Source organism: Oncorhynchus nerka, linkage group LG10 (assembly GCF_034236695.1).
Source record: "Oncorhynchus nerka isolate Pitt River linkage group LG10, Oner_Uvic_2.0, whole genome shotgun sequence".
Classification (NCBI taxonomy): Eukaryota; Metazoa; Chordata; class Actinopteri; order Salmoniformes; family Salmonidae; genus Oncorhynchus; species Oncorhynchus nerka.
In genome coordinates this window covers 90,314,858-90,340,095 of record NC_088405.1, presented here as the reverse complement: position 1 = coordinate 90,340,095, position 25,238 = coordinate 90,314,858, and the positions used below count along the sequence as shown (strand labels likewise).

The 25,238-nt window shown below is 47.7% G+C and overlaps 1 protein-coding gene across 10 annotated transcripts in view; it reads left to right on the top strand.

Annotated features, from left to right (window-relative positions):
- The window catches only part of LOC115119506 (transcription factor COE1-A-like), a 389,994-nt gene extending 388,282 nt beyond the window's left edge, over positions 1-1,712 (top strand). For all 10 annotated transcript variants that reach the window (XM_065023924.1, XM_065023922.1, XM_065023916.1 and 7 more), the window contains one exon: positions 1-1,712. This exon is cut by the window's left edge. The gene's annotated coding sequence lies outside the window, so the exon portion shown is untranslated.
- The last annotated feature ends 23,526 nt before the right edge of the window (positions 1,713-25,238 follow it).

Here is a 25,238-nt window from a genome sequence, read left to right as displayed (position 1 = left end):
TATGTATTTCCCATCTTCAATGTGTAATATACACAAGTGAAAATATTAGAGAGATTTTTTATTTATGAATCTGAAAAAGATAAATTAATAAATTGTGAATGATAGAAGACATTAAAATGTGAGTTAAATAGTAAATACTGAATTAGATTTATACAATTGCTGTACTCATGAATCAAGACTAGCCAAACCAGACATTTAGACATTTGTTTTGTACTACAGTGTGCTGGATAGAGACGATGCCACATTCCCTAACTAACCCTAAGGCACAGAAAGACACGCTAGGTAGCACTAACCATGCATCATTGCAGAAACTCTCTGCTTTTGAGTTCTTTTGGTCGCTACAAACAGCGCCTACACATTTCTCTCCCTCTCATGCCTAGCAGAACTCCATCATGCCTAGCAGAACTCCATCATGCCTAGCAGAGAACTCCATCGCTACGACTAGAAGCGCTCACTCGGCACCACAGAAAGAAGTGATTTATCCATGATGACACATAGCCGGCCATTCACTCCATGTTGGCTGTAAGTGCACCGATCGTGTCCAAGCTCCTAGGTGGTTGTCAGAGTTAGAGAGCCTGAACCTGCTCTGGATACCAACAGTGTCTCTACTGTGTGGTTGGTCTATTGGACCGCAATCTTGCTGTGGAGCCGCTCAGCAGTGCCCTGTAACTGTACATTAGAAACCCTCTTGTTAAAGTGTTCTCTCTCTCTCTCTCTCTCTCTCTGCCATCCACCATGAAATCTCAATGAAGGAAACCATATGTTTTAAAAGGATGTCGCCATTTCACTTTTGCTATATTGTGTTGAGTTATTTTTCTTTGTATGAATTATTCCTTGATAGTTTTTGGTTTGTTGTGTTCCTCACCATGAAACTGGGGTCATGGGGGTCATGGGGTCATGGGGGTCATGGGTCGCCCATTCAAAATGTTTCTCTTGTTCCTCCTTGTTACCGTACAACAGTTGAGGATCTGAGATCTGGTCAAACTGGGAGACACTTTATAGACAGACTAATGAGTCAACATGAGGTGTTTAGTGGTGTCCCAGTCGACGTGGTGATACATGGATTACCCAGCACTGTAACAGTGACCTAATCCTCAGATGCCCAGCAAAAAATATCTGAATCCAATCTTTTCAATTGTCTTTCTTCCTTTTTTTTTCTCGTGTGATGTGTGTTTTTGTATATAGTAATACATGTATGTGATGTTTCTTTTAATTTTGCCAAAGTCATTGTTTAAGATATATTTATACATTTAAAGAAGTCTCACGGCAGCTTGAGTGTCACGGATGTCATGTTTACTACATACTCAAAATGATCCCATCAACTTTAGCTCGGAGAGTTTAAATAGTTAAGATGGGAGAAACAGAATGTTACCTAATCCACATTAATAATGTACTATCTCTCCTCAATTTCTACATGTTGCTTCTTCCACATCCTTCATGTGTATGTTTGCATTTTGTGACAGTGCCGATCAGTTTTTTATTTGGTTGTCTACCATGTTCCGTGTTTAGGTGTGAATTTTGATACATTTAATTTTTTACGTTGTTGTTTTAAGCCATACTTCCATTTTCCATCCACCCTAAAAGCCATTGTCTATTTTTTGTATCATTTTGGAAGTTAATGAAGAAAAAAAAAATGTGTCTTGATTTTGCGTTTGTTTTATCATATGGTAAAGGTAGTATATTATTCTTATAGTAAAGAGATTATATAAGTATATCATTTGAATTTCTTCTTTGCTTAGATTTTTGGGGGCTTAAAAAAACCCGTATACTATTTAAAAACAAACATTAGGCATGTGGGTTCTCTTTCTAGCCATGAATTTGTGTGCTGAAAGCAGGAAGACCATTTTTTTGGGGGAAAAAATATGAAAATATTTTCTTCATATCTTCTATCTTATTTTCACTTTCCCCTCCGTTGTCTCACCAAAATCTGAACCAGCAGTTTAGATGCCTTAACAATGCAAACCCACAGACATCAGTGTAGAGTAGAGACCACATCAGTGCTCTGCTAACATACTTTAAAATGGGTGCAACAAGCAACATATAGAGAGGGGGGAACACAAGTGGAACTGTTCCTTATCCCTGAGCCCTGAGCGATGTTTCACTGTTTCCCCTGCCGCAGGGAGCACTTGGCATGGCACAGCAGAGATAGGGGGAGCCAGAAATAACAGAGGAGAGAGAGGGAGGGAGGGAGGGAGGGAGGGAGGGAGGGAGGGAGGGGAGGGAGGGAGGGAGGGAGGGAGGGGAGGGAGGGAGGTGGATGGGCTGGTTGACTGACGGGGGGAGGACACTGAGACGAGATAACTGAGAATAGAAGGGAGGATAAATATTTAATGTGTTGAGCAGCTGGAGGGGAGCTGGTATGGAGGAGAGGAGGAGAGGAGGAGAGGAGTGTAGTGTACTGCCTTGCTCATCTGAAGCCGACCCTTCCCTTCATGTTCATCTCTCATCTTCAGGGATATTCCCTCCGTCTATAAGGATATATATATATATATATATATATATATAGACCTCCACAGCTAAGGGTTGATGGTAAAACATATTCTATTTACAGTGTGATTCTATTAGAGAAAGGTAATGGTACTAAAAACAGATGTGATTATGAACCCTTCTAAATGACAGCACAATCATTTGTAACACAAGTCATTTTACACCCTTAGACAATTACTACTGCCCTCTTCTGACTCCTCCCTCTCTTCTGACTCCTCCCTCTCTTCTGACTCCTCCCTCTCTTCTGTTTCCCCCCACTCTTCTGTTTCCCCCCACTCTTCTGACTCCCCTCTCTCGTCTGACTCCTCCCACTCGTCTAACTCCTCCCCCTTCTGACCCCCACCCACCATTCTGACTCCTCCCACTCTTCTGACCCCTCCCTCTCTTCTGACTCCTCCCTCTCTTCTGACTCCCCCTCTCTTCTGACTCCTCCCTCTCTTCTGACTCCCCCTCTCTTCTGACTCCCCCATCTCTTCTGACTCCCCCTCTCTTCTGACTCCTCCTCTCTTCTGACTCCCCCTCTCTTCTGACTCCTCCCTCTCTTCTGACTCCTCCTCTCTTCTGACTCCTCCTCTCTTCTGACTTCCCCCTCTCTTCTGACTCCCCCTCCTTCTCTCTTTCTGACTCCCCCTCTCTTCTGACTCCCCCTCTCTTCTGACTCCTCCCTCTCTTCTTCCCTCTCTTCTGACTCCCCCTCTCTTCTGACTCCCCCTCTCTTCTGACTCCTCCCTCTCTTCTGACTCCCCTCTCTTCTGACTCCTCCCTCTCTTCTGACTCCCCCTCTCTTCTGACTTCCCCTCCTCCCTCTCTTCTGACTTCCCCTTCTCTCCCCCTCTCTTCTGACTCCTCCTCTCTTCTGACTCCCCCTCTCTTCTGACTCCCCCTCTCTTCTGACTCCCCCTCTTCTGACTCCTCCCTCTCTTCTGACTCCCCCTCTCTTCTGACTCCCCCTCTCTTCTGACTCCCCCTCTCTTCTGACACCCCCTTTTTCCACTCCCTTTATATACAAAATGAGCACCAGTTTATCTCTGACATGGGTCACATGACCACTCTTTGTACTCTTTCGTGTGTGTGTGTGTGTGTGTGTGTGTGTGTGTGTGTGTGTGTGTGTGTGTGTGTGTGTGTGTGTCATCAGTCCTCTGAAAGAGAACATGGCATTTTATTTTATTTTTTTATTGCTGAAGGATATTTTGTAATGTGACTTCATAGGAGAGAGGGAACATTTAAACTGAGGATTCTGAAGACGAGGGAGTCTGTTGTAAAATGCAGTTGTGTAATGCTGATTTCAGTGTATCTGCATTGTGACTCAGTTCTCCTGTGTTTGGGGATAGGGACAGATGAGTTTGAGGTTTACTGTGTAACCGTCCAGCCAGGAGAATAGTGCCGTCCCTGTCGGGGAGGTGGTCACCTGGTCAATGAAAACATTGTTCTCTGAGTCCTATTATCATCCCTTCCATCCCATCTCTCCTTGCTACCAAGCCTTGTGTTTGACTGGACACACAGATCAGTTATATATTGATCGATAGGGAGAAGAGGAAAATAAACTACTGTAACGATTATACTTTTTTTGTTGTTTCAACTTTGAAAATGTAAAATAGCTTTTCAACTTTCACAATATTTAATTAAAGTTCCCTCTTGTCTGTGAAACTATTGATGTGCTCGTCATTTTGGTGAAGCTGTTATAATAAATCTCACAAAATACACATTCAAAAAACACACACTATACAAACTCATCACAGCCTAATAGCATGGTGAATCTGCCCAGCCAGTTCCCTTAATTAACATATTAATGATGACTTCCCAAGTTATTCATTGAAATGCGCTTTGCATGTAATTGATTCATCGTTTTCATTTACGGTCCTCAGCAGAAAATAAGTGCCTTTTCTCATTGTGCATATGTGATTTGAGCCACTCCGATCTGATTAGCTTGTTAAAACGCTCTTTCTGCTGATCCCAAACTGTTTCAGGCCCTGGCTGCAAAGCACCATGGGGTCCTGAATACGAGGGGGGGAAAGGACCCAGATCGTCTGTGTGTTGTAGAGTTAGCAGTAACATCAAGCACATTTCACTAGCCCTGTGATGTTGCGCAATTTGAATCCCACTGCCAGTTGTGTAATAAACGTTGAGACTCTCACATAATGGAAAGGGTTAGTGAAGAGTCAGGCGCTGCAGACGTCATGATGAGTTTGCTTTCATAAACAAGGCTCAATGAGAAAGGCCTTCTTAATTAGACAGATGTGCCCTGCCCTGGGTTATTGATCAGCCAGGCTGCAGACGGAGAGCGTGTGCATGTGTGTGTGTGTGAATGTGTGCATGCATATGTGTGTGTGTGTGTGAGCGCAAGTGTGTGCGCGTGTATGTGCATGTGTAAATGTGTGTGTGCACGTGTATGTGTGTGTGTGAATGTGTGCATGCATATGTGTGTGTGTGTGTGAGCGCAAGTGTGTGCGTGTGTATGTGCATGTGTGAATGTGTGTGTGCACGTGTATGTGTGTGTGTGTGTGTGTGTGCACGTGTGTGTGTGTGTGTGTGTGTGTGCACGTGTGTGTGCACGTGTGTGTGTGCGTGGAGTTATATGGAAAGGTTATTTTCCCATTCCTGGCCTCAAGGCCCAATCAAACCAGAGCCGCAGATGTCTTACTGCCACCAATGAGTTTCAGTCCTATTTCTCCTATTTCAGTCCTATGTGCTTTCTCCTCTTTCCTACGGATATTCATTTATCACTATAGGATTACTGTACCCAACCACACATCTTGGATTCACATCGATTGCATACACACACTGCATAGCAGGTGAGTGAGTGAGTGAGTGAGTGAGTGAGTGAGTGTGTGTGTGTGTGGGGGGGGGTGAATAACACAGAAGGTGAAGAGACAGAACTCAAGACCTCCATTAGCTGATGGATCTCTGACAGAGGAGGAACAACCTCCCTCTCTCTCCTCCATCTCTCTCCTCCCTCTCTCTCCTCCGTCTCTCTCTCTCTCTCTCCATCTCTCTCTCCATCTCTCTCCTCCCTCTCTCCTTCATCTCTCTCCCCCTCTCTCTCCTTCAACTGTCTCCTCCATCTCTCTCCTCCATCTCTCTCCATCTCTCTCCTCCCTCTCTCCTCCCTCTCTCTCCTCCATCTCCCTCCTCCCTCTCTCTCCTCCGTCTCTCTCTCTCTCTCTCTCTCCATCTCTCTCCTCCCTCTCTCTCCTTCATCTCTCTCCCCCTCTCTCTCCTTCAACTGTCTCCTCCATCTCTCTCCTCCCTCTCTCTCCTCCATCTATCTCCTCTCTTTCTCTCCTCCATCTCTCCTCCATCTCCCTCCTCCATCTCTCTCCTCCCTCTCTCTCCTCCATCTATCTCCTCTCTTTCTCTCCTCCATCTCTCTCCTCCATCTCCCTCCTCCATCTCTCTCCTCCCTCTCTCTCCTTCATCTCTCTCCCCCTCTCTCTCCTTCAACTGTCTCCTCCATCTCTCTCCTCCCTCTCTCTCCTCCATCTCTCTCCTCTCTTTCTCTCCTCCATCTCCCTCCTCCATCTCTCTCCTCCATCTCTCTCCTCCATCTCCCTCCTCCATCTCTCTCCTCCATCTCTCTCCTCCATCTCTCTCCTCCCTCTCTCTCCTCCCTCTCTCTCCTCAATCTCTCTCCTCCATCTCTCTCCTCTCTCTCTTTCCCACTCTCTCGCTCCTCCCTGCCCCACATCAAACCCCACTGGGTTCATCCCTCCTCTCTCCCTGCCCCACATCATACCCCACTGGGTTCATCCCCCTCGCTCCTCCCTGCCCCACATCATACCCCCACTGGGTTCACCCCCCCCCTCTCTCCCCCTCCCTCGCTCCTCCCTGCCCCACATCATACCCCACTGGGTTCATCCCCCCTCTCTCTCCCCTCCCTCGCTCCTCCCTACCCCACATCATACCCCACTGGGTTCATCCCTCGCTCCTCCCTGCCCCACATCATACCCCACTGGGTTCACCCCCCTCTCTCTCCCCCTCCCTCGCTCCTCCCTACCCCACATCATACCCCACTGGGTTCATCCCTCCTCTCTCCCTGCCCCACATCATACCCCACTGGGTTCATCCCTCCTCCTCCCTGCCCCACATCATACCCCACTGGGTTCATCCCCCTCCTCCTCCCTGCCTCACTTCATCACCCCACTGGGTTCATCCCTCCTCTCTCCCTGCCTCACATCATACCCCACTGGGTTCATCCCTCCTCCCTCCCTGCCCCACATCATACCCCACTGGGTTCATCCCTCCTCTCTCCCTGCCCCACATCATACCCCACTGGGTTCATCCCTCCTCCCTCCCTGCCTCACTTCATACCCCACTGGGTTCATCCCTCCTCTCTCCCTGCCTCACATCATACCCCACTGGGTTCATCCCTCCTCTCTCCCTGCCCCACATCATACCCCACTGGGTTCATCCCTCCTCTCTCCCTGCCCCACATCATACCCCACTGGGTTCATCCCTCCCTCTCTCTCCCTGCCCCACATCATACCCCACTGGGTTCATCCCTCCTCTCTCCCTGCCCCACATCATACCCCACTGGGTTCATCCCTCCTCTCTCCCTGCCCCACATCATACCCCACTGGGTTCATCCCTCCTCTCTCCCTTCCCCACATCATACCCCACTGGGTTCATCCCCCCTCCCTCCTCCTCCCTACCCCACATCACTTTACCCCACTGTGTTCATCCCTCCTCTCTCCCTGCCCCACATCACTTTACCCCACTGGGTTCATCCTTCCTCTCTCCCTGCCCCACATCATACCCCACTGGGTTCATCCCTCCTCTCTCCCTGCCTCACATCATACCCCAGTGGGTTCATCCCTCCTCTCTCCCTGCCCCACATCATACCCCACGGGGTTCACCCCCCTCCCTCGCTCCTCCCTACCCCACATCATACCCCCACATCACTTTACCCCACCGTGCTCATTCTCTCAACAACTAAAAATCAATTCAAATGGGTTTATTGGCAAGGCAAACATATGTTAACATTGCCAAAGCAAGTGAATTAGATCATTTTTATTGTTTATTTCACTTCTGTTTATTAACAGTAAACATTACACTCACAGAAGTTCCAAAAGAATAAAGACATTGCAAATGTCATATTATGCATACATACAGTGTTATAACCGATGTGCAAATGGTTAAAGTACACAACGGATAATAAATTAACATAAATATGGGTTGTATTTACAATGGTGTTTGTTCTTCACTGGTTGCCCTTTTCTCGTGGCAACAGGTCACAAATCTTGCTGCTGTGATGGCACACAGTCGTATTTCACCCAGTAGAAATGGGAGTTTATCAAAATTGGGTTTGTTTTTGAATTCTTGTGGATCTGCGTAATCTGAGGGAAATATGTGTCTCTAAAATTGTCATACATTTGGCAGGAGGTTAAGAAGCGCAGGTCAGTTTCCACCTCATTTTATGGGTAGTGAGCACATAGCCTGTCTTCTCTTGAGAGCCAATTCTGCCCACGGCAGCTTTTCTCAATAGCAAGGCTATGCTCACTGAGTCTGTACATAGTCAAAGCTTTCCCTAAGTTTGGGTCAGTGTTGAAGGAATTTAATTCCTCTGTTTTAATTCCCAATTAAAATGAAACATTCTGTCAATTCATAAGAATTTGTAAGACCCTTATTTTATAGGAATGGACAGAGCCCGGTCTTAAAAGTCAAGTAACAGCCTTTATTCAAGAGAGTACTGCCACAATACAGGTTACCACAGGTTATAAACTGAAAATGACGTCATTAGTTCTAACACTACCCCGTGCCATCTCCGTTCCAGTACCAAAGGCTGTGTCTCAAGCCTTCCCACATCCGTCTCCCTACCAATTTAATATAATTTACGAGTCAAGGTTTTCTTGTGTAGATAAGCATTCAAATAGCAGTCTGAAGATTTGAACCAAGGAACAGACAGTCATTGTTCTAACTTTTGCCCACGTTCACACACATTATTTTCAGTACTGGGATCAAGAAAGAAAACTCATACATATATAGAATAGTATTCTGATTAGTACATAAAAAGTAACATAATAGTATTCGGATTAGTACATATATAATAACATACTAGTATTCTGATTAGTCAGTCCTGATTGAAATGTATACATAATTAGTCATCATTGATAAAAAATTCCCTTAACAGTCAATCACAGTGGTCAGGTACACTGTGTACTCTTTGGTTAGGGCCAAATTTAGTTACCGTAAACCCAGGAAGTTACAGTAAACCCAGGAAGATACAGTAAACCCAGGAAGTTACAGTAAACTCAGGAAGTTACAGTAAACCCAGGAAGTTACAGTAAACCCAGGAAGTTACCGTAAACACAGGAAGTTACAGTAAACCCAGGAAGTTACAGTAAACCCAGGAAGATACAGTAAACCCAGGAAGATACATTAATCATGCTCTCTCTCTCTCTCTCTCTCTCTCTCTCTCTCTCTCTCTTTTTAATGAATAATTTATTTGATTAATAGATATTTCTTTGTTCATATCACCAAAGGCAGACAGATTGTTTTACTTACCAGAATCTGTATCTTCCCCATTCCAGGAAATGTTGTCATTCAAAGTTACTCAATGATCTTTCACCTTTTAGGTCAAATGTCATTATACAGGTCACTGTTGTCCACTCCAGCAGAACAGGTCTCCTCACAGATAGGTCACCATGTCACACTAGAGCCTTTGTGTCCGGTGGATGGGTCAGAGTGACTAACCAAGTGTGTAGTGGCGCTGGGTCCTATAACTAGACAATGGGGGTCAAGAAGAATATAGATGGAGGACAAAGTTATCATTGCATAACATTGCTGCTTCTCTATGAGTTTTCTTCTCTCTGTTCCTGCTCATGTACTTGCTACTCCGGGCATGTTGTGTTACAGACCTTTATAGAGGACAAAACATTTATCTTGATACTGATGCTTAACAATTGTGTTTAATGGCAGTTTATTGACATGTTTAGATGTGCAACGTAGTTTATTGACATGTTTAGATGTGCAATGTAGTTTATTGACATGTTTAGATGTGCAACGTAGTTTATTGACATGTTTAGATGTGCAACGTAGTTTATTGACATGTTTAGATGTGCAACGTAGTTTATTGACATGTTTAGATGTGCAACGTAGTTTATTGACATCTCAGATGTGCAGCGTAGTTTATTGACATGTTTAGATGTGCAACGTAGTTTATTGACATGTCAGATGTGCAACGTAGTTTATTGACATGTTTAGATGTGCAACGTAGTTTATTGACATGTTTAGATGTGCAACGTAGTTTATTGACATGTCAGATGTGCAACGTAGCCAGCCTGTTATTGTACAGTGTACAGTAGATCCTCACCTGCCCTCCTCTCCACAGTGGGGTTCTCATTATGGAGGTAGGATGCATCACTGATGTTGCTGTGTCCCTGGAACATTCATTATTCATACATCAACAGACTGAGACTGGCCAGACCCGCAGAGAAAAAGCCTGGGGAAGAAGGAGGGATGAGTGGAGGAGAGGAGAGGAGAGGAGGGGAGAGGAGAGGAGAGAGGCCTCCTCCAACTCTACATTCTCTTCATGGAGAGCAAAGCTTTCAGGCAATTCTCTGAGATCAAGAGACGCTGCACACAGGAATCCCCTGTGCCTCTCTGGGATAAATAAATAAATATACATTCTCTGCTGCTGCTCTTTTTACGGCAGGCGATAAAGGAAATGGATTGAAAGACAACCTTAGAAGTGAAAACACAAGGTCCCGGTGGGGATCGAGAATGGAAGGGGGGAGAAGGGCTGAGAGAGAGAGAGAGAGAGAGAGAGAGAGAGAGAGAGAGAGAGAGAGAGAGAGAGAGAGAGAGAGAGAGGAAAAGAGTGAGAAAGTCCTTGTAGCTGGTGAAGAGGAGAGGGTCTAGATACTGAAGATCTGAGCAAGATGGTCAGACAGGGAGGGGAGGGAGGAGAGCGAGAGACAGGGAAAGGCAGGGAGAGCGAGAGACAGGGAGAGGGAGGGAGAAGGAGGGATAGAGAGAGACAGGGAGAGGGAGGGAGAGAGAGAGATGGGGTGGGGAAGGAGAGAGAGAGGAGAGGGAGGGAGGGAGGGGGAGAGAGGGAGAGGGAGAGGGAGGGGAGAGAGGGAGAAGGAGGGAAAGACAGAGACATGGAGAGGGAGGAATTGAGAGACAGGGGGAGGGATAGAGACAGCGAGGGGGAGGGAGAGAGAGGAGGGGGAGGGAGAGAGAGGGAGGGAGGGGAGGGAGGGGAGGGAGAGACAGGGAGGGGGAGGGGAAGAGAGACAGGGGGAGGGAGAGAGAGAGACAGGGAGGGGGAGGGAGAGAGAGAGACAGGGGAGGGAGAGAGAGACAGGGAGGGGAGGGAAAGAGAGAGACAGGGGAGGGAGAGAGAGACAGGGAGGGGAGGGAGAGAGAGACAGGAAAGGTGAGGGAGAGAGACAGGGAGGAGGAGAGAGGGACGGACAGGGAGGGGAGGGAGAGAGGGGGGAGGGAGAGATACAGGGGAAGGGAGAGAGACGGGGAAAGAGAGGGAGAGACTTCAAGCGAAAGGGAGGGGGGAGAGAGAGAGAAAGGGGTAGAGGGGGGTAGAAAGAGAGGAGGGAGGGGGTAGAAAGAGAGATGCTGGGGAATGGGAGAGGGAGAGGAGGCTGGGTGGAGGGGGAAGAGAGAGACAGGGAGGGGAGGGGGAGAGGAGGCTGGGTGGAGGGGAAGAGAGAGAGACAGGGAGGGGGAGGGGGAGAGGAGGCTGGGGAGAGGGGTACGTGAGAGACCAAACGGGCACAGGTGGAGGTAATATGTCACACCACTACCATCCCAAAACAATGAAGGTTGGGGTTGAATGAACCTCTCCTCACACTTTTTTTTTTTTTTTTTCCATCAGCACATGCTGTCAGGGAAGTCTTCCCAACATGAGACTACACACGTCTTACTTTGGTGTGTTGGTGTCAACATTGGATCAGCATATCTTGTAAATAAATGATAACATTGTCATATACAGTATGGAGTAGGGTCACTGCTAACGTGATTACAAGCAGATAACATGAGGTCATCTCTATGACCGTGTCTGGTGATGTATGGGACAGGGTGACTGTGTGAGAGGGGTGGTGATTGCTGTAGCAGAGATATACACTAGTAATTAGTGCCGAGCGTTTGAACCAAATGGACATATTATTCCTGCTATTAACAGACTGTCACCACTCCCTCCATTCATCTTTAGGATGACTCTGTGTTTCCCAACGTTGGCTGGCTCCCCGACAAACTGTTCATTTATGGAAGTCTGTTTTTGATTTCTGCTGGGTGAACACTCTACAGGCACGCCGAGCTGCTTATCAAAAGGGAGAGGCAGGAGAGAAAAGGGTAAATGAATAAATTAAAGTTTCATCCAGGATTTTTGCTCACCTTGCGGAAAGGGAACAGCCATCTGCCTCAGCCCTTCCTGAAGTTTAAAGGAGATACTGTATCGGGGAAACTCAGACACTCACACCAAGAATTAAGGACTGCTACATCCTCGGAATCAGTGAAGTTAAGTTCCACCTTGGTGTGAGTGAATTCCTTATATCAAATCAATCAACTGGGTTGTATAGCAAGCTGTCGTCATTGTATCATCTGATGTACATACGTCCATGTACTTTCACAGGCCCTGTCTAGATGCTCAACTGCACTGACAACTTTCATACTTCATTTTCACCTGTGATAAACACACATCTATGATGGTATGTGTGGCAGACAGTGGGCAGTGTGTTGGTGTCCAGTCACTGTGTGTATATTTTCTCCCTCCCTCCCTCCCTCCCTCCCTCCCTCCCTCACTTTCACCACCACAGTCCCTGGAACCCCTGCTCGGTACCTTTAGCCCACTGAGCGAGGAGAGACTGGCTGACTTCCTCAGACATAGTTCCGTCTCTGTGATGGAGTAGTGGGAGAGGGAATATGAGGACAGACGATGACGTACACTGTGAGGATAATCAAGCCTCTGCCCCAAAGAGAACAACCGTAGCAGACTGTCAGTTACTCATTCAGAATCACAAGAACGTGTAAATCATTTTTCTTTCCACAGTTGTGACCACAAATCTCCAAATGTAATATTTGTGAGGAACATTGCAGTGGGTGTGCTCAGCGCTGGCAACAGAGTTACTTTTGTTTTGAATTATGTGTTATGACAATTTGCAATGATGTGGGGATGGTCTATCTGTACCAGGTTTCAACTGACAACAGTCTGCTGGGAGACAGTACTGTGGGGATGGTTCGATCTGTACCAGGTTTCAACTGACAACAGTCTGCTGGGAGACAGTACTGACAACAGTCTGTTGGGAGACAGTACTGACAACAGTCTGTTGGGAGACAGTACTGTGGTGATGGTCTATCTGTACCAGGTTTCAACTGACAACAGTCTGCTGGGAGACAGTACTGTGGTGATGGTCTATCTGTACCAGGTTTCAACTGACAACAGTCTGTTGGGAGACAGTACTGTGGGGATGGTCTATCTGTACCAGGTTTCAACTGACAACAGTCTGCTGGGAGACAGTACTGTGGTGATGGTCTATCTGTGCCAGGTTTCAACTGACAACAGTCTGCTGGGAGACAGTACTGTGGTGATGGTCTATCTGTACCAGGTTTCAACTGACAACAGTCTGCTGGGAGACAGTACTGTGGTGATGGTCTATCTGTACCAGGTTTCAACTGACAACAGTCTGTTGGGAGACAGTACTGTGGGGATGGTCTATCTGTACCAGGTTTCAACTGACAACAGTCTGCTGGGAGACAGTACTGTGGTGATGGTCTATCTGTGCCAGGTTTCAACTGACAACAGTCTGCTGGGAGACAGTACTGTGGTGATGGTCTATCTGTACCAGGTTTCAACTGACAACAGTCTGCTGGGAGACAGTACTGTGGGGATGGTCTATCTGTACCACGTTTCAACTGACAACAGTCTGTTGGGAGACAGTACTGTGGTGATGGTCTATCTGTACCAGGTTTCAACTGACAACAGTCTGTTGGGAGACAGTACTGTGGTGATGGTCTATCTGTACCAGGTTTCAACTGACAACAGTCTGTTGGGAGACAGTACTGACAACAGTCTGTTGGGAGACAGTACTGACAACAGTCTGTTGGGAGACAGTACTGACAACAGTCTGTTGGGAGACAGTACTGTGGTGATGGTTCGATCTGTGCCAGGTTTCAACTGACAACAGTCTGTTGGGAGACAGTACTGACAACAGTCTGTTGGGAGACAGTACTGACAACAGTCTGTTGGGAGACAGTACTGACAACAGTCTGTTGGGAGACAGTACTGTGGATGATCTGTACTGCCAGGTTTCAACTGACAACAGTCTGTTGGGAGACAGTACTGTGGGGATGGTTCGATCTGTGCCAGGTTTCAACTGACAACAGTCTGTTGGGAGACAGTACTGTGGGGATGGTTCGATCTGTGCCAGGTTTCAACTGACAACAGTCTGTTGGGAGACAGTACTGTGGGGATGGTTCTATCTGTGCCAGGTTTCAACTGACAACAGTCTGTTGGGAGACAGTACTGTGGGGATGGTCTATCTGTACCAGGTATTAACTGACAACAGTCTGTTGGGAGACAGTACTGTGGGGATGGTCTATCTGTACCAGGTTTCAACTGACAACAGTCTGCTGGGAGACAGTACTGTGGGGATGGTTCGATCTGTGCCAGGTTTCAACTGACAACAGTCTGTTGGGAGACAGTACTGTGGGGATGGTCTATCTGTACCAGGTATTAACTGACAACAGTCTGTTGGGAGACAGTACTGTGGTGATGGTCTATCTGTGCCAGGTTTCAACTGACAACAGTCTGTTGGGAGACAGTACTGTGGGGATGGTCTATCTGTACCAGGTATTAACTGACAACAGTCTGTTGGGAGACAGTACTGTGGGGATGGTCTATCTGTACCAGGTATTAACTGACAACAGTCTGTTGGGAGACAGTACTGACAACAGTCTGTTGGGAGACAGTACTGTGGGGATGGTCTATCTGTACCAGGTATTAACTGACAACAGTCTGTTGGGAGACAGTACTGTGGGGATGGTCTATCTGTACCAGGTATTAACTGACAACAGTCTGTTGGGAGACAGTACTGTGGGGATGGTCTATCTGTGCCAGGTTTCAACTGACAACAGTCTGTTGGGAGACAGTACTGTGGGGATGGTCTATCTGTACCAGGTATTAACTGACAACAGTCTGTTGGGAGACAGTACTGTGGGGATGGTCTATCTGTACCAGGTTTCAACTGACAACAGTCTGTTGGGAGACAGTACTGTGGGGATGGTTCGATCTGTACCAGGTATTAACTGACAACAGTCTGTTAGGAGACAGTACTGACAACAGTCTGCTGGGAGACAGTACTGTGGTGATGGTCTATCTGTACCAGGTTTCAACTGACAACAGTCTGTTAGGAGACAGTACTGACAACAGTCTGTTAGGAGACAGTACTGACAACAGTCTGTTAGGAGACAGTACTGACAACAGTCTGTTAGGAGACAGTACTGACAACAGTCTGTTAGGAGACAGTACTGTGGGGATGGTTCGATCTGTACCAGGTATTAACTGACAACAGTCTGTTAGGAGACAGTACTGACAACAGTCTGTTGGGAGACAGTACTGTGGTGATGGTCTATCTGTACCAGGTTTCAACTGACAACAGTCTGTTAGGAGACAGTACTGACAACAGTCTGTTGGGAGACAGTACTGTGGGGATGGTCTATCTGTACCAGGTTTCAACTGACAACAGTCTGTTAGGGAGACAACAGTCTGTTGGGAGACAGTACTGTGGGGATGGTCTATCTGTACCAGGTTTCAACTGACAACAGTCTGTTGGGAGACAGTACTGTGGGGATGGTCTATCTGTACCAGGTTTCAACTGACAACAGTCTGTTGGGATGGTTCGATCTGTACCAGGTTTCAACTGACAACAGTCTGTTGGGATGGTTCGATCTGTACCAGGTTTCAACTGACAACAGTCTGTTGGGAGACAGTACTGTGGGGATGGTTCGATCTGTGCCAGGTTTCAACTGACAACAGTCTGTTGGGAGACAGTACTGTGGGGATGGTTCTATCTGTACCAGGTTTCAACTGACAACAGTCTGTTGGGAGACAGTACTGTGGGGATGGTCTATCTGTACCAGGTATTAACTGACAACAGTCTGTTGGGAGACAGTACTGTGGGGATGGTCTATCTGTACCAGGTTTCAACTGACAACAGTCTGCTGGGAGACAGTACTGTGGGGATGGTTCGATCTGTGCCAGGTTTCAACTGACAACAGTCTGTTGGGAGACAGTACTGTGGGGATGGTCTATCTGTACCAGGTATTAACTGACAACAGTCTGTTGGGAGACAGTACTGACAACAGTCTGTTGGGAGACAGTACTGTGGGGATGGTCTATCTGTACCAGGTATTAACTGACAACAGTCTGTTGGGAGACAGTACTGTGGGGATGGTCTATCTGTACCAGGTATTAACTGACAACAGTCTGTTGGGAGACAGTACTGTGGTGATGGTCTATCTGTGCCAGGTTTCAACTGACAACAGTCTGTTGGGAGACAGTACTGTGGGGATGGTCTATCTGTACCAGGTATTAACTGACAACAGTCTGCTGGGAGACAGTACTGTGGGGATGGTCTATCTGTACCAGGTATTAACTGACAACAGTCTGTTGGGAGACAGTACTGACAACAGTCTGTTGGGAGACAGTACTGTGGGGATGGTCTATCTGTACCAGGTATTAACTGACAACAGTCTGTTGGGAGACAGTACTGTGGGGATGGTCTATCTGTACCAGGTATTAACTGACAACAGTCTGTTGGGAGACAGTACTGTGGGGATGGTCTATCTGTGCCAGGTTTCAACTGACAACAGTCTGTTGGGAGACAGTACTGTGGGGATGGTCTATCTGTACCAGGTATTAACTGACAACAGTCTGTTGGGAGACAGTATTGTGGGGATGGTCTATCTGTACCAGGTTTCAACTGACAACAGTCTGTTAGGAGACAGTACTGTGGGGATGGTTCGATCTGTACCAGGTATTGACAACAGTCTGTTAGGAGACAGTACTGACAACAGTCTGCTGGGAGACAGTACTGTGGTGATGGTCTATCTGTACCAGGTTTCAACTGACAACAGTCTGTTAGGAGACAGTACTGACAACAGTCTGTTAGGAGACAGTACTGACAACAGTCTGTTAGGAGACAGTACTGACAACAGTCTGTTAGGAGACAGTACTGACAACAGTCTGTTAGGAGACAGTACTGTGGGGATGGTTCGATCTGTACCAGGTATTAACTGACAACAGTCTGTTAGGAGACAGTACTGACAACAGTCTGCTGGGAGACAGTACTGTGGTGATGGTCTATCTGTACCAGGTTTCAACTGACAACAGTCTGTTAGGAGACAGTACTGACAACAGTCTGTTGGGAGACAGTACTGTGGTGATGGTCTATCTGTACCAGGTTTCAACTGACAACAGTCTGTTAGGAGACAGTACTGACAACAGTCTGTTGGGAGACAGTACTGTGGGGATGGTCTATCTGTACCAGGTTTCAACTGACAACAGTCTGTTGGGAGACAGTACTGTGGGGATGGTATATCTGTACCAGGTTTCAACTGACAACAGTCTGTTGGGAGACAGTACTGTGGGGATGGTCTATCTGTACCAGGTTTCAACTGACAACAGTCTGCTGGGAGACAGTACTGTGGGGATGGTCTATCTGTACCAGGTTTCAACTGACAACAGTCTGTTGGGAGACAGTACTGTGGGGATGGTCTATCTGTGCCAGGTTTCAACTGACAACAGTCTGTTGGGAGACAGTACTGACAACAGTCTGTTGGGAGACAGTACTGTGGGGATGGTCTATCTGTGCCAGGTTTCAACTGACAACAGTCTGTTGGGAGACAGTACTGACAACAGTCTGTTGGGAGACAGTACTGTGGCGATGGTCCAGCTGTACCAGGTATTAACTGACAACAGTCTGTTGGGAGACAGTACTGTGGTGATGGTCTATCTGTACCAGGTTTCAACTGACAACAGTCTGTTGGGAGACAGTACTGACAACAGTCTGTTGGGAGACAGTACTGACAACAGTCTGTTGGGAGACAGTACTGTGGGGATGGTCTATCTGTGCCAGGTTTCAACTGACAACAGTCTGTTGGGAGACAGTACTGTGGGGATGGTCTATCTGTGCCAGGTTTCAACTGACAACAGTCTGTTGGGAGACAGTACTGTGGGGATGGTCTATCTGTACCAGGTTTCAACTGACAACAGTCTGCTGGGAGACAGTACTGTGGTGATGGTCTATCTGTACCAGGTTTCAACTGACAACAGTCTGTTGGGAGACAGTACTGTGGGGATGGTTCGATCTGTGCCAGGTTTCAACTGACAACAGTCTGTTGGGAGACAGTACTGTGGGGATGGTTCGATCTGTGCCAGGTTTCAACTGACAACAGTCTGTTGGGAGACAGTACTGTGGGGATGGTCTATCTGTACCAGGTTTCAACTGACAACAGTCTGCTGGGAGACAGTACTGTGGTGATGGTCTATCTGTACCAGGTTTCAACTGACAACAGTCTGTTGGGAGACAGTACTGTGGGGATGGTTCGATCTGTGCCAGGTTTCAACTGACAACAGTCTGTTGGGAGACAGTACTGTGGGGATGGTTCGATCTGTGCCAGGTTTCAACTGACAACAGTCTGTTGGGAGACAGTACTGACAACAGTCTGTTGGGAGACAGTACTGTGGGGATGGTTCGATCTGTGCCAGGTTTCAACTGACAACAGTCTGTTGGGAGACAGTACTGTGGGGATGGTTCTATCTGTGCCAGGTTTCAACTGACAACAGTCTGTTGGGAGACAGTACTGTGGGGATGGTTCGATCTGTGCCAGGTTTCAACTGACAACAGTCTGTTGGGAGACAGTACTCTGGGGAGACAGTACTGTGGGGATGGTCGATCTGTGCCAGGTTTCAACTGACAACAGTCTGTTGGGAGACAGTACTGACAACAGTCTGTTGGGAGACAGTACTGACAACAGTCTGTTGGGAGACAGTACTGACAACAGTCTGTTGGGAGACAGTACTGTGGGGATGGTTCGATCTGTGCCAGGTTTCAACTGACAACAGTCTGTTGGGAGACAGTACTGACAACAGTCTGTTGGGAGACAGTACTGACAACAGTCTGTTGGGAGACAGTACTGACAACAGTCTGTTGGGAGACAGTACTGTGGGGATGGTTCGATCTGTGCCAGGTTTCAACTGACAACAGTCTGTTGGGAGACAGTACTGTGGGGATGGTCTATCTGTGCCAGGTTTCAACTGACAACAGTCTGTTGGGAGACAGTACTGTGGGGATGGTCTATCTGTGCCAGGTTTCAACTGACAACAGTCTGTTGGGAGACAGTACTGTGGGGATGGTCTATCTGTGCCAGGTTTCAACTGACAACAGTCTGTTGGGAGACAGTACTGTGGGGATGGTCTATCTGTACCAGGTTTCAACTGACAACAGTCTGCTGGGAGACAGTACTGTGGTGATGGTCTATCTGTACCAGGTTTCAACTGACAACAGTCTGTTGGGAGACAGTACTGTGGGGATGGTTCGATCTGTGCCAGGTTTCAACTGACAACAGTCTGTTGGGAGACAGTACTGTGGGGATGGTTCGATCTGTGCCAGGTTTCAACTGACAACAGTCTGTTGGGAGACAGTACTGACAACAGTCTGTTGGGAGACAGTACTGTGGGGATGGTTCGATCTGTGCCAGGTTTCAACTGACAACAGTCTGTTGGGAGACAGTACTGTGGGGATGGTTCTATCTGTGCCAGGTTTCAACTGACAACAGTCTGTTGGGAGACAGTACTGTGGGGATGGTTCGATCTGTGCCAGGTTTCAACTGACAACAGTCTGTTGGGAGACAGTACTGTGGGGATGGTTCGATCTGTGCCAGGTTTCAACTGACAACAGTCTGTTGGGAGACAGTACTGACAACAGTCTGTTGGGAGACAGTACTGTGGGGATGGTTCGATCTGTGCCAGGTTTCAACTGACAACAGTCTGTTGGGAGACAGTACTGACAACAGTCTGTTGGGAGACAGTACTGACAACAGTCTGTTGGGAGACAGTACTGACAACAGTCTGTTGGGAGACAGTACTGTGGGGATGGTTCGATCTGTGCCAGGTTTCAACTGACAACAGTCTGTTGGGAGACAGTACTGACAACAGTCTGTTGGGAGACAGTACTGACAACAGTCTGTTGGGAGACAGTACTGACAACAGTCTGTTGGGAGACAGTACTGTGGGGATGGTCTGTCTGTGCCAGGTTTCAACTGACAACAGTCTGTTGGGAGACAGTACTGTGGGGATGGTTCTGATCTGTGCCAGGTTTCAACTGACAACAGTCTGTTGGGAGACAGTACTGACAACAGTCTGTTGGGAGACAGTACTGTGGGGATGGTTCGATCTGTGCCAGGTTTCAACTGACAACAGTCTGTTGGGAGACAGTACTGTGGGGATGGTCTATCTGTGCCAGGTTTCAACTGACAACAGTCTGTTGGGAGACAGTACTGACAACAGTCTGTTGGGAGACAGTACTGTGGGGATGGTTCGATCTGTGCCAGGTTTCAACTGACAACAGTCTGTTGGGAGACAGTACTGACAACAGTCTGTTGGGAGACAGTACTGTGGGGATGGTTCGATCTGTGCCAGGTTTCAACTGACAACAGTCTGTTGGGAGACAGTACTGTGGGGATGGTTCTATCTGTGCCAGGTTTCAACTGACAACAGTCTGTTGGGAGACAGTACTGTGGGGATGGTTCGATCTGTGCCAGGTTTCAACTGACAACAGTCTGTTGGGAGACAGTACTGACAACAGTCTGTTGGGAGACAGTACTGTGGGGATGGTTCGATCTGTGCCAGGTTTCAACTGACAACAGTCTGTTGGGAGACAGTACTGACAACAGTCTGTTGGGAGACAGTACTGACAACAGTCTGTTGGGAGACAGTACTGACAACAGTCTGTTGGGAGACAGTACTGTGGGGATGGTGGGGATGGTCGATCTGTGCCAGGTTTCAACTGACAACAGTCTGTTGGGAGACAGTACTGACAACAGTCTGTTGGGAGACAGTACTGTGGGGATGGTTCGATCTGTGCCAGGTTTCAACTGACAGGTACTGACAACAGTCTGTTGGGAGACAGTACTGACAACAGTCTGTTGGGAGACAGTACTGACAACAGTCTGTTGGGAGACAGACTGACAGTTGGGAGACAGTGTGGGGATGGTTCGATCTGTGCCAGGTTTCAACTGACAACAGTCTGTTGGGAGACAGTACTGTGGGGATGGTCTATCTGTGCCAGGTTTCAACTGACAACAGTCTGTTGGGAGACAGTACTGTGGGGATGGTCTATCTGTGCCAGGTTTCAACTGACAACAGTCTGTTGGGAGACAGTACTGTGGGGATGGTCTATCTGTGCCAGGTTTCAACTGACAACAGTCTGTTGGGAGACAGTACTGTGGGGATGGTCTATCTGTACCAGGTTTCAACTGACAACAGTCTGTTGGGAGACAGTACTGTGGTGATGGTCTATCTGTACCAGGTTTCAACTGACAACAGTCTGTTGGGAGACAGTACTGTGGGGATGGTTCGATCTGTGCCAGGTTTCAACTGACAACAGTCTGTTGGGAGACAGTACTGTGGGGATGGTTCGATCTGTGCCAGGTTTCAACTGACAACAGTCTGTTGGGAGACAGTACTGTGGGGATGGTTCGATCTGTGCCAGGTTTCAACTGACAACAGTCTGTTGGGAGACAGTACTGTGGGGATGGTTCGATCTGTGCCAGGTTTCAACTGACAACAGTCTGTTGGGAGACAGTACTGACAACAGTCTGTTGGGAGACAGTACTGTGGGGATGGTTCGATCTGTGCCAGGTTTCAACTGACAACAGTCTGTTGGGAGACAGTACTGACAACAGTCTGTTGGGAGACAGTACTGACAACAGTCTGTTGGGAGACAGTACTGTGGGGATGGTTCGATCTGTGCCAGGTTTCAACTGACAACAGTCTGTTGGGAGACAGTACTGACAACAGTCTGTTGGGAGACAGTACTGACAACAGTCTGTTGGGAGACAGTACTGACAACAGTCTGTTGGGAGACAGTACTGTGGGGATGGTTCGATCTGTGCCAGGTTTCAACTGACAACAGTCTGTTGGGAGACAGTACTGTGGGGATGGTCTCGTTGGGATCTGTGCAGGTTTCAACTGACAACAGTCTGTTGGGAGACAGTACTGACAACAGTCTGTTGGGAGACAGTACTGTGGGGATGGTTCGATCTGTGCCAGGTTTCAACTGACAACAGTCTGTTGGGAGACAGTACTGTGGGGATGGTTCGATCTGTGCCAGGTTTCAACTGACAACAGTCTGTTGGGAGACAGTACTGACAACAGTCTGTTGGGAGTACTGACAACAGTCTGTTGGGAGACAGTACTGTGGGGATGGTCTGATCTGTGCCAGGTTTCAACTGACAACAGTCTGTTGGGAGACAGTACTGACAACAGTCTGTTGGGAGACAGTACTGACAACAGTCTGTTGGGAGACAGTACTGACAACAGTCTGTTGGGAGACAGTACTGTGGGGATGGTTCGATCTGTGCCAGGTTTCAACTGACAACAGTCTGTTGGGAGACAGTACTGACAACAGTCTGTTGGGAGACAGTACTGACAACAGTCTGTTGGGAGACAGTACTGTGGGGATGGTTCGATCTGTGCCAGGTTTCAACTGACAACAGTCTGTTGGGAGACAGTACTGTGGGGATGGTTACTGATCTGTGCCAGGTTTCAACTGACAACAGTCTGTTGGGAGACAGTACTGACAACAGTCTGTTGGGAGACAGTACTGTGGGGATGGTTCGATCTGTGCCAGGTTTCAACTGACAACAGTCTGTTGGGAGACAGTACTGTGGGGATGGTTCGATCTGTGCCAGGTTTCAACTGACAACAGTCTGTTGGGAGACAGTACTGTGGGGATGGTTCGATCTGTGCCAGGTTTCACTGACAACAGTCTGTTGGGAGACAGTACTGTGGGGATGGTTCGATCTGTGCCAGGTTTCAACTGACAACAGTCTGTTGGGAGACAGTACTGACAACAGTCTGTTGGGAGACACAACAGTCTGTTGGGAGACTGTGGGGATGGTTCGATCTGTGCCAGGTTTCAACTGACAACAGTCTGTTGGGAGACAGTACTGTGGGGATGGTTCGATCTGTGCCAGGTTTCAACTGACAACAGTCTGTTGGGAGACAGTACTGACAACAGTCTGTTGGGAGACAGTACTGTGGGGATGGTTCGATCTGTGCCAGGTTTCAACTGACAACAGTCTGTTGGGAGACAGTACTGTGGGGATGGTTCGATCTGTGCCAGGTTTCAACTGACAACAGTCTGTTGGGAGACAGTACTGTGGGGATGGTTCGATCTGTGCCAGGTTTCAACTGACAACAGTCTGTTGGGAGACAGTACTGTGGGGATGGTTCGATCTGTGCCAGGTTTCAACTGACAACAGTCTGTTGGGAGACAGTACTGTGGGGATGGTTCGATCTGTGCCAGGTTTCAACTGACAACAGTCTGTTGGGAGACAGTACTGTGGTGATGGTCTATCTGTACCAGGTATTAACTGACAACAGTCTGCTGGGAGACAGTACTGACAACAGTCTGTTGGGAGACAGTACTGACAACAGTCTGTTGGGAGACAGTACTGTGGTGATGGTCTATCTGTACCAGGTATTAACTGACAACAGTCTGCTGGGAGACAGTACTGACAACAGTCTGTTGGGAGACAGTACTGACAACAGTCTGTTGGGAGACAGTACTGTGGTGATGGTCTATCTGTACCAGGTATTAACTGACAACAGTCTGCTGGGAGACAGTACTGACAACAGTCTGTTGGGAGACAGTACTGACAACAGTCTGTTGGGAGACAGTACTGACAACAGTCTGTTGGGAGACAGTACTGTGGTGATGGTCTATCTGTACCAGGTATTAACTGACAACAGTCTGCTGGGAGACAGTACTGACAACAGTCTGTTGGGAGACAGTACTGACAACAGTCTGTTGGGAGACAGTACTGTGGTGATGGTCTCTGTACCAGGTATTAACTGACAACAGTCTGTTGGGAGACAGTACTGACAACAGTCTGTTGGGAGACAGTACTGTGGTGATGGTCTATCTGCACCAGGTATTAACTGACAACAGACTGATGGGAGACAGTACTGTGGTGATGGTCTATCTGTACCAGGTATTAACTGACAACAGTCTGCTGGGAGACAGTACTGACAACAGTCTGTTGGGAGACAGTACTGACAACAGTCTGTTGGGAGACAGTACTGATGTGATGGTCTCTGTACCAGGTATTAACTGACAACAGTCTGTTGGGAGACAGTACTGACAACAGTCTGTTGGGAGACAGTACTGTGGTGATGGTCTATCTGCACCAGGTATTAACTGACAACAGACTGATGGGAGACAGTACTGACAACAGTCTGTTGGGAGACAGTACTGTGGTGTTGGTCTAATTGTGCCAGGTATTAACTGAGAACAGTCTGTTGGGAGACAGTACTGACAACAGTCTGTTGGGAGACAGTACTGTGGTGATGGTCTATCTGCACCAGGTATTAACTGACAACAGTCTGTTGGGAGACAGTACTGTGGTGATGGTCTAATTGTGCCAGGTATTAACTGACAACAGTCTGTTGGGAGACAGTACTGACAACAGTCTGTTGGGAGACAGTACTGTGGTGATGGTCTATCTGTACCAGGTATTAACTGACAACAGTCTGTTGGGAGACAGTACTGACAACAGTCTGTTGGGAGACAGTACTGTGGTGATGGTCTATCTGTACCAGGTATTAACTGACAACAGTCTGCTGGGAGACAGTACTGACAACAGTCTGTTGGGAGACAGTACTGTGGTGATGGTCTATCTGCACCAGGTATTAACTGACAACAGACTGATGGGAGACAGTACTGACAACAGTCTGTTGGGAGACAGTACTGACAACAGTCTGTTGGGAGACAGTACTGACAACAGTCTGTTGGGAGACAGTACTGACAACAGTCTGTTGGGAGACAGTACTGTGGTGATGGTCTATCTGCACCAGGTATTAACTGACAACAGTCTGTTGGGAGACAGTACTGTGGTGATGGTCTAATTGTGCCAGGTATTAACTGAGAACAGTCTGCTGGGAGACAGTACTGACAACAGTCTGTTGGGAGACAGTACTGTGGTGATGGTCTATCTGTACCAGGTATTAACTGACAACAGTCTGTTGGGAGACAGTACTGACAACAGTCTGTTGGGAGACAGTACTGACAACAGTCTGTTGGGAGACAGTACTGTGGTGATGGTCTATCTGTACCAGGTATTAACTGACAACAGTCTGTTGGGAGACAGTACTGTGGCGATGGTCCAGCTGTACCAGGTATTAACTGACAACAGTCTGTTGGGAGACAGTACTGTGGTGATGGTCTATCTGCACCAGGTATTAACTGACAACAGTCTGTTGGGAGAGAGTACTGACAACAGTCTGTTGGGAGACAGTACTGACAACAGTCTGTTGGGAGACAGTACTGACAACAGTCTGTTGGGAGAGAGTACTGACAACAGTCTGTTGGGAGACAGTACTGTGGTGATTGTCTATCTGTACCAGGTATTAACTGACAACAGTCCACTGAGTATTACTCCACTTGCCACTGGGCTGGCTATGTTGCGTCTGCGGTGTGTGTACAGTATGTGTTTGCGTGCGTGTGTGT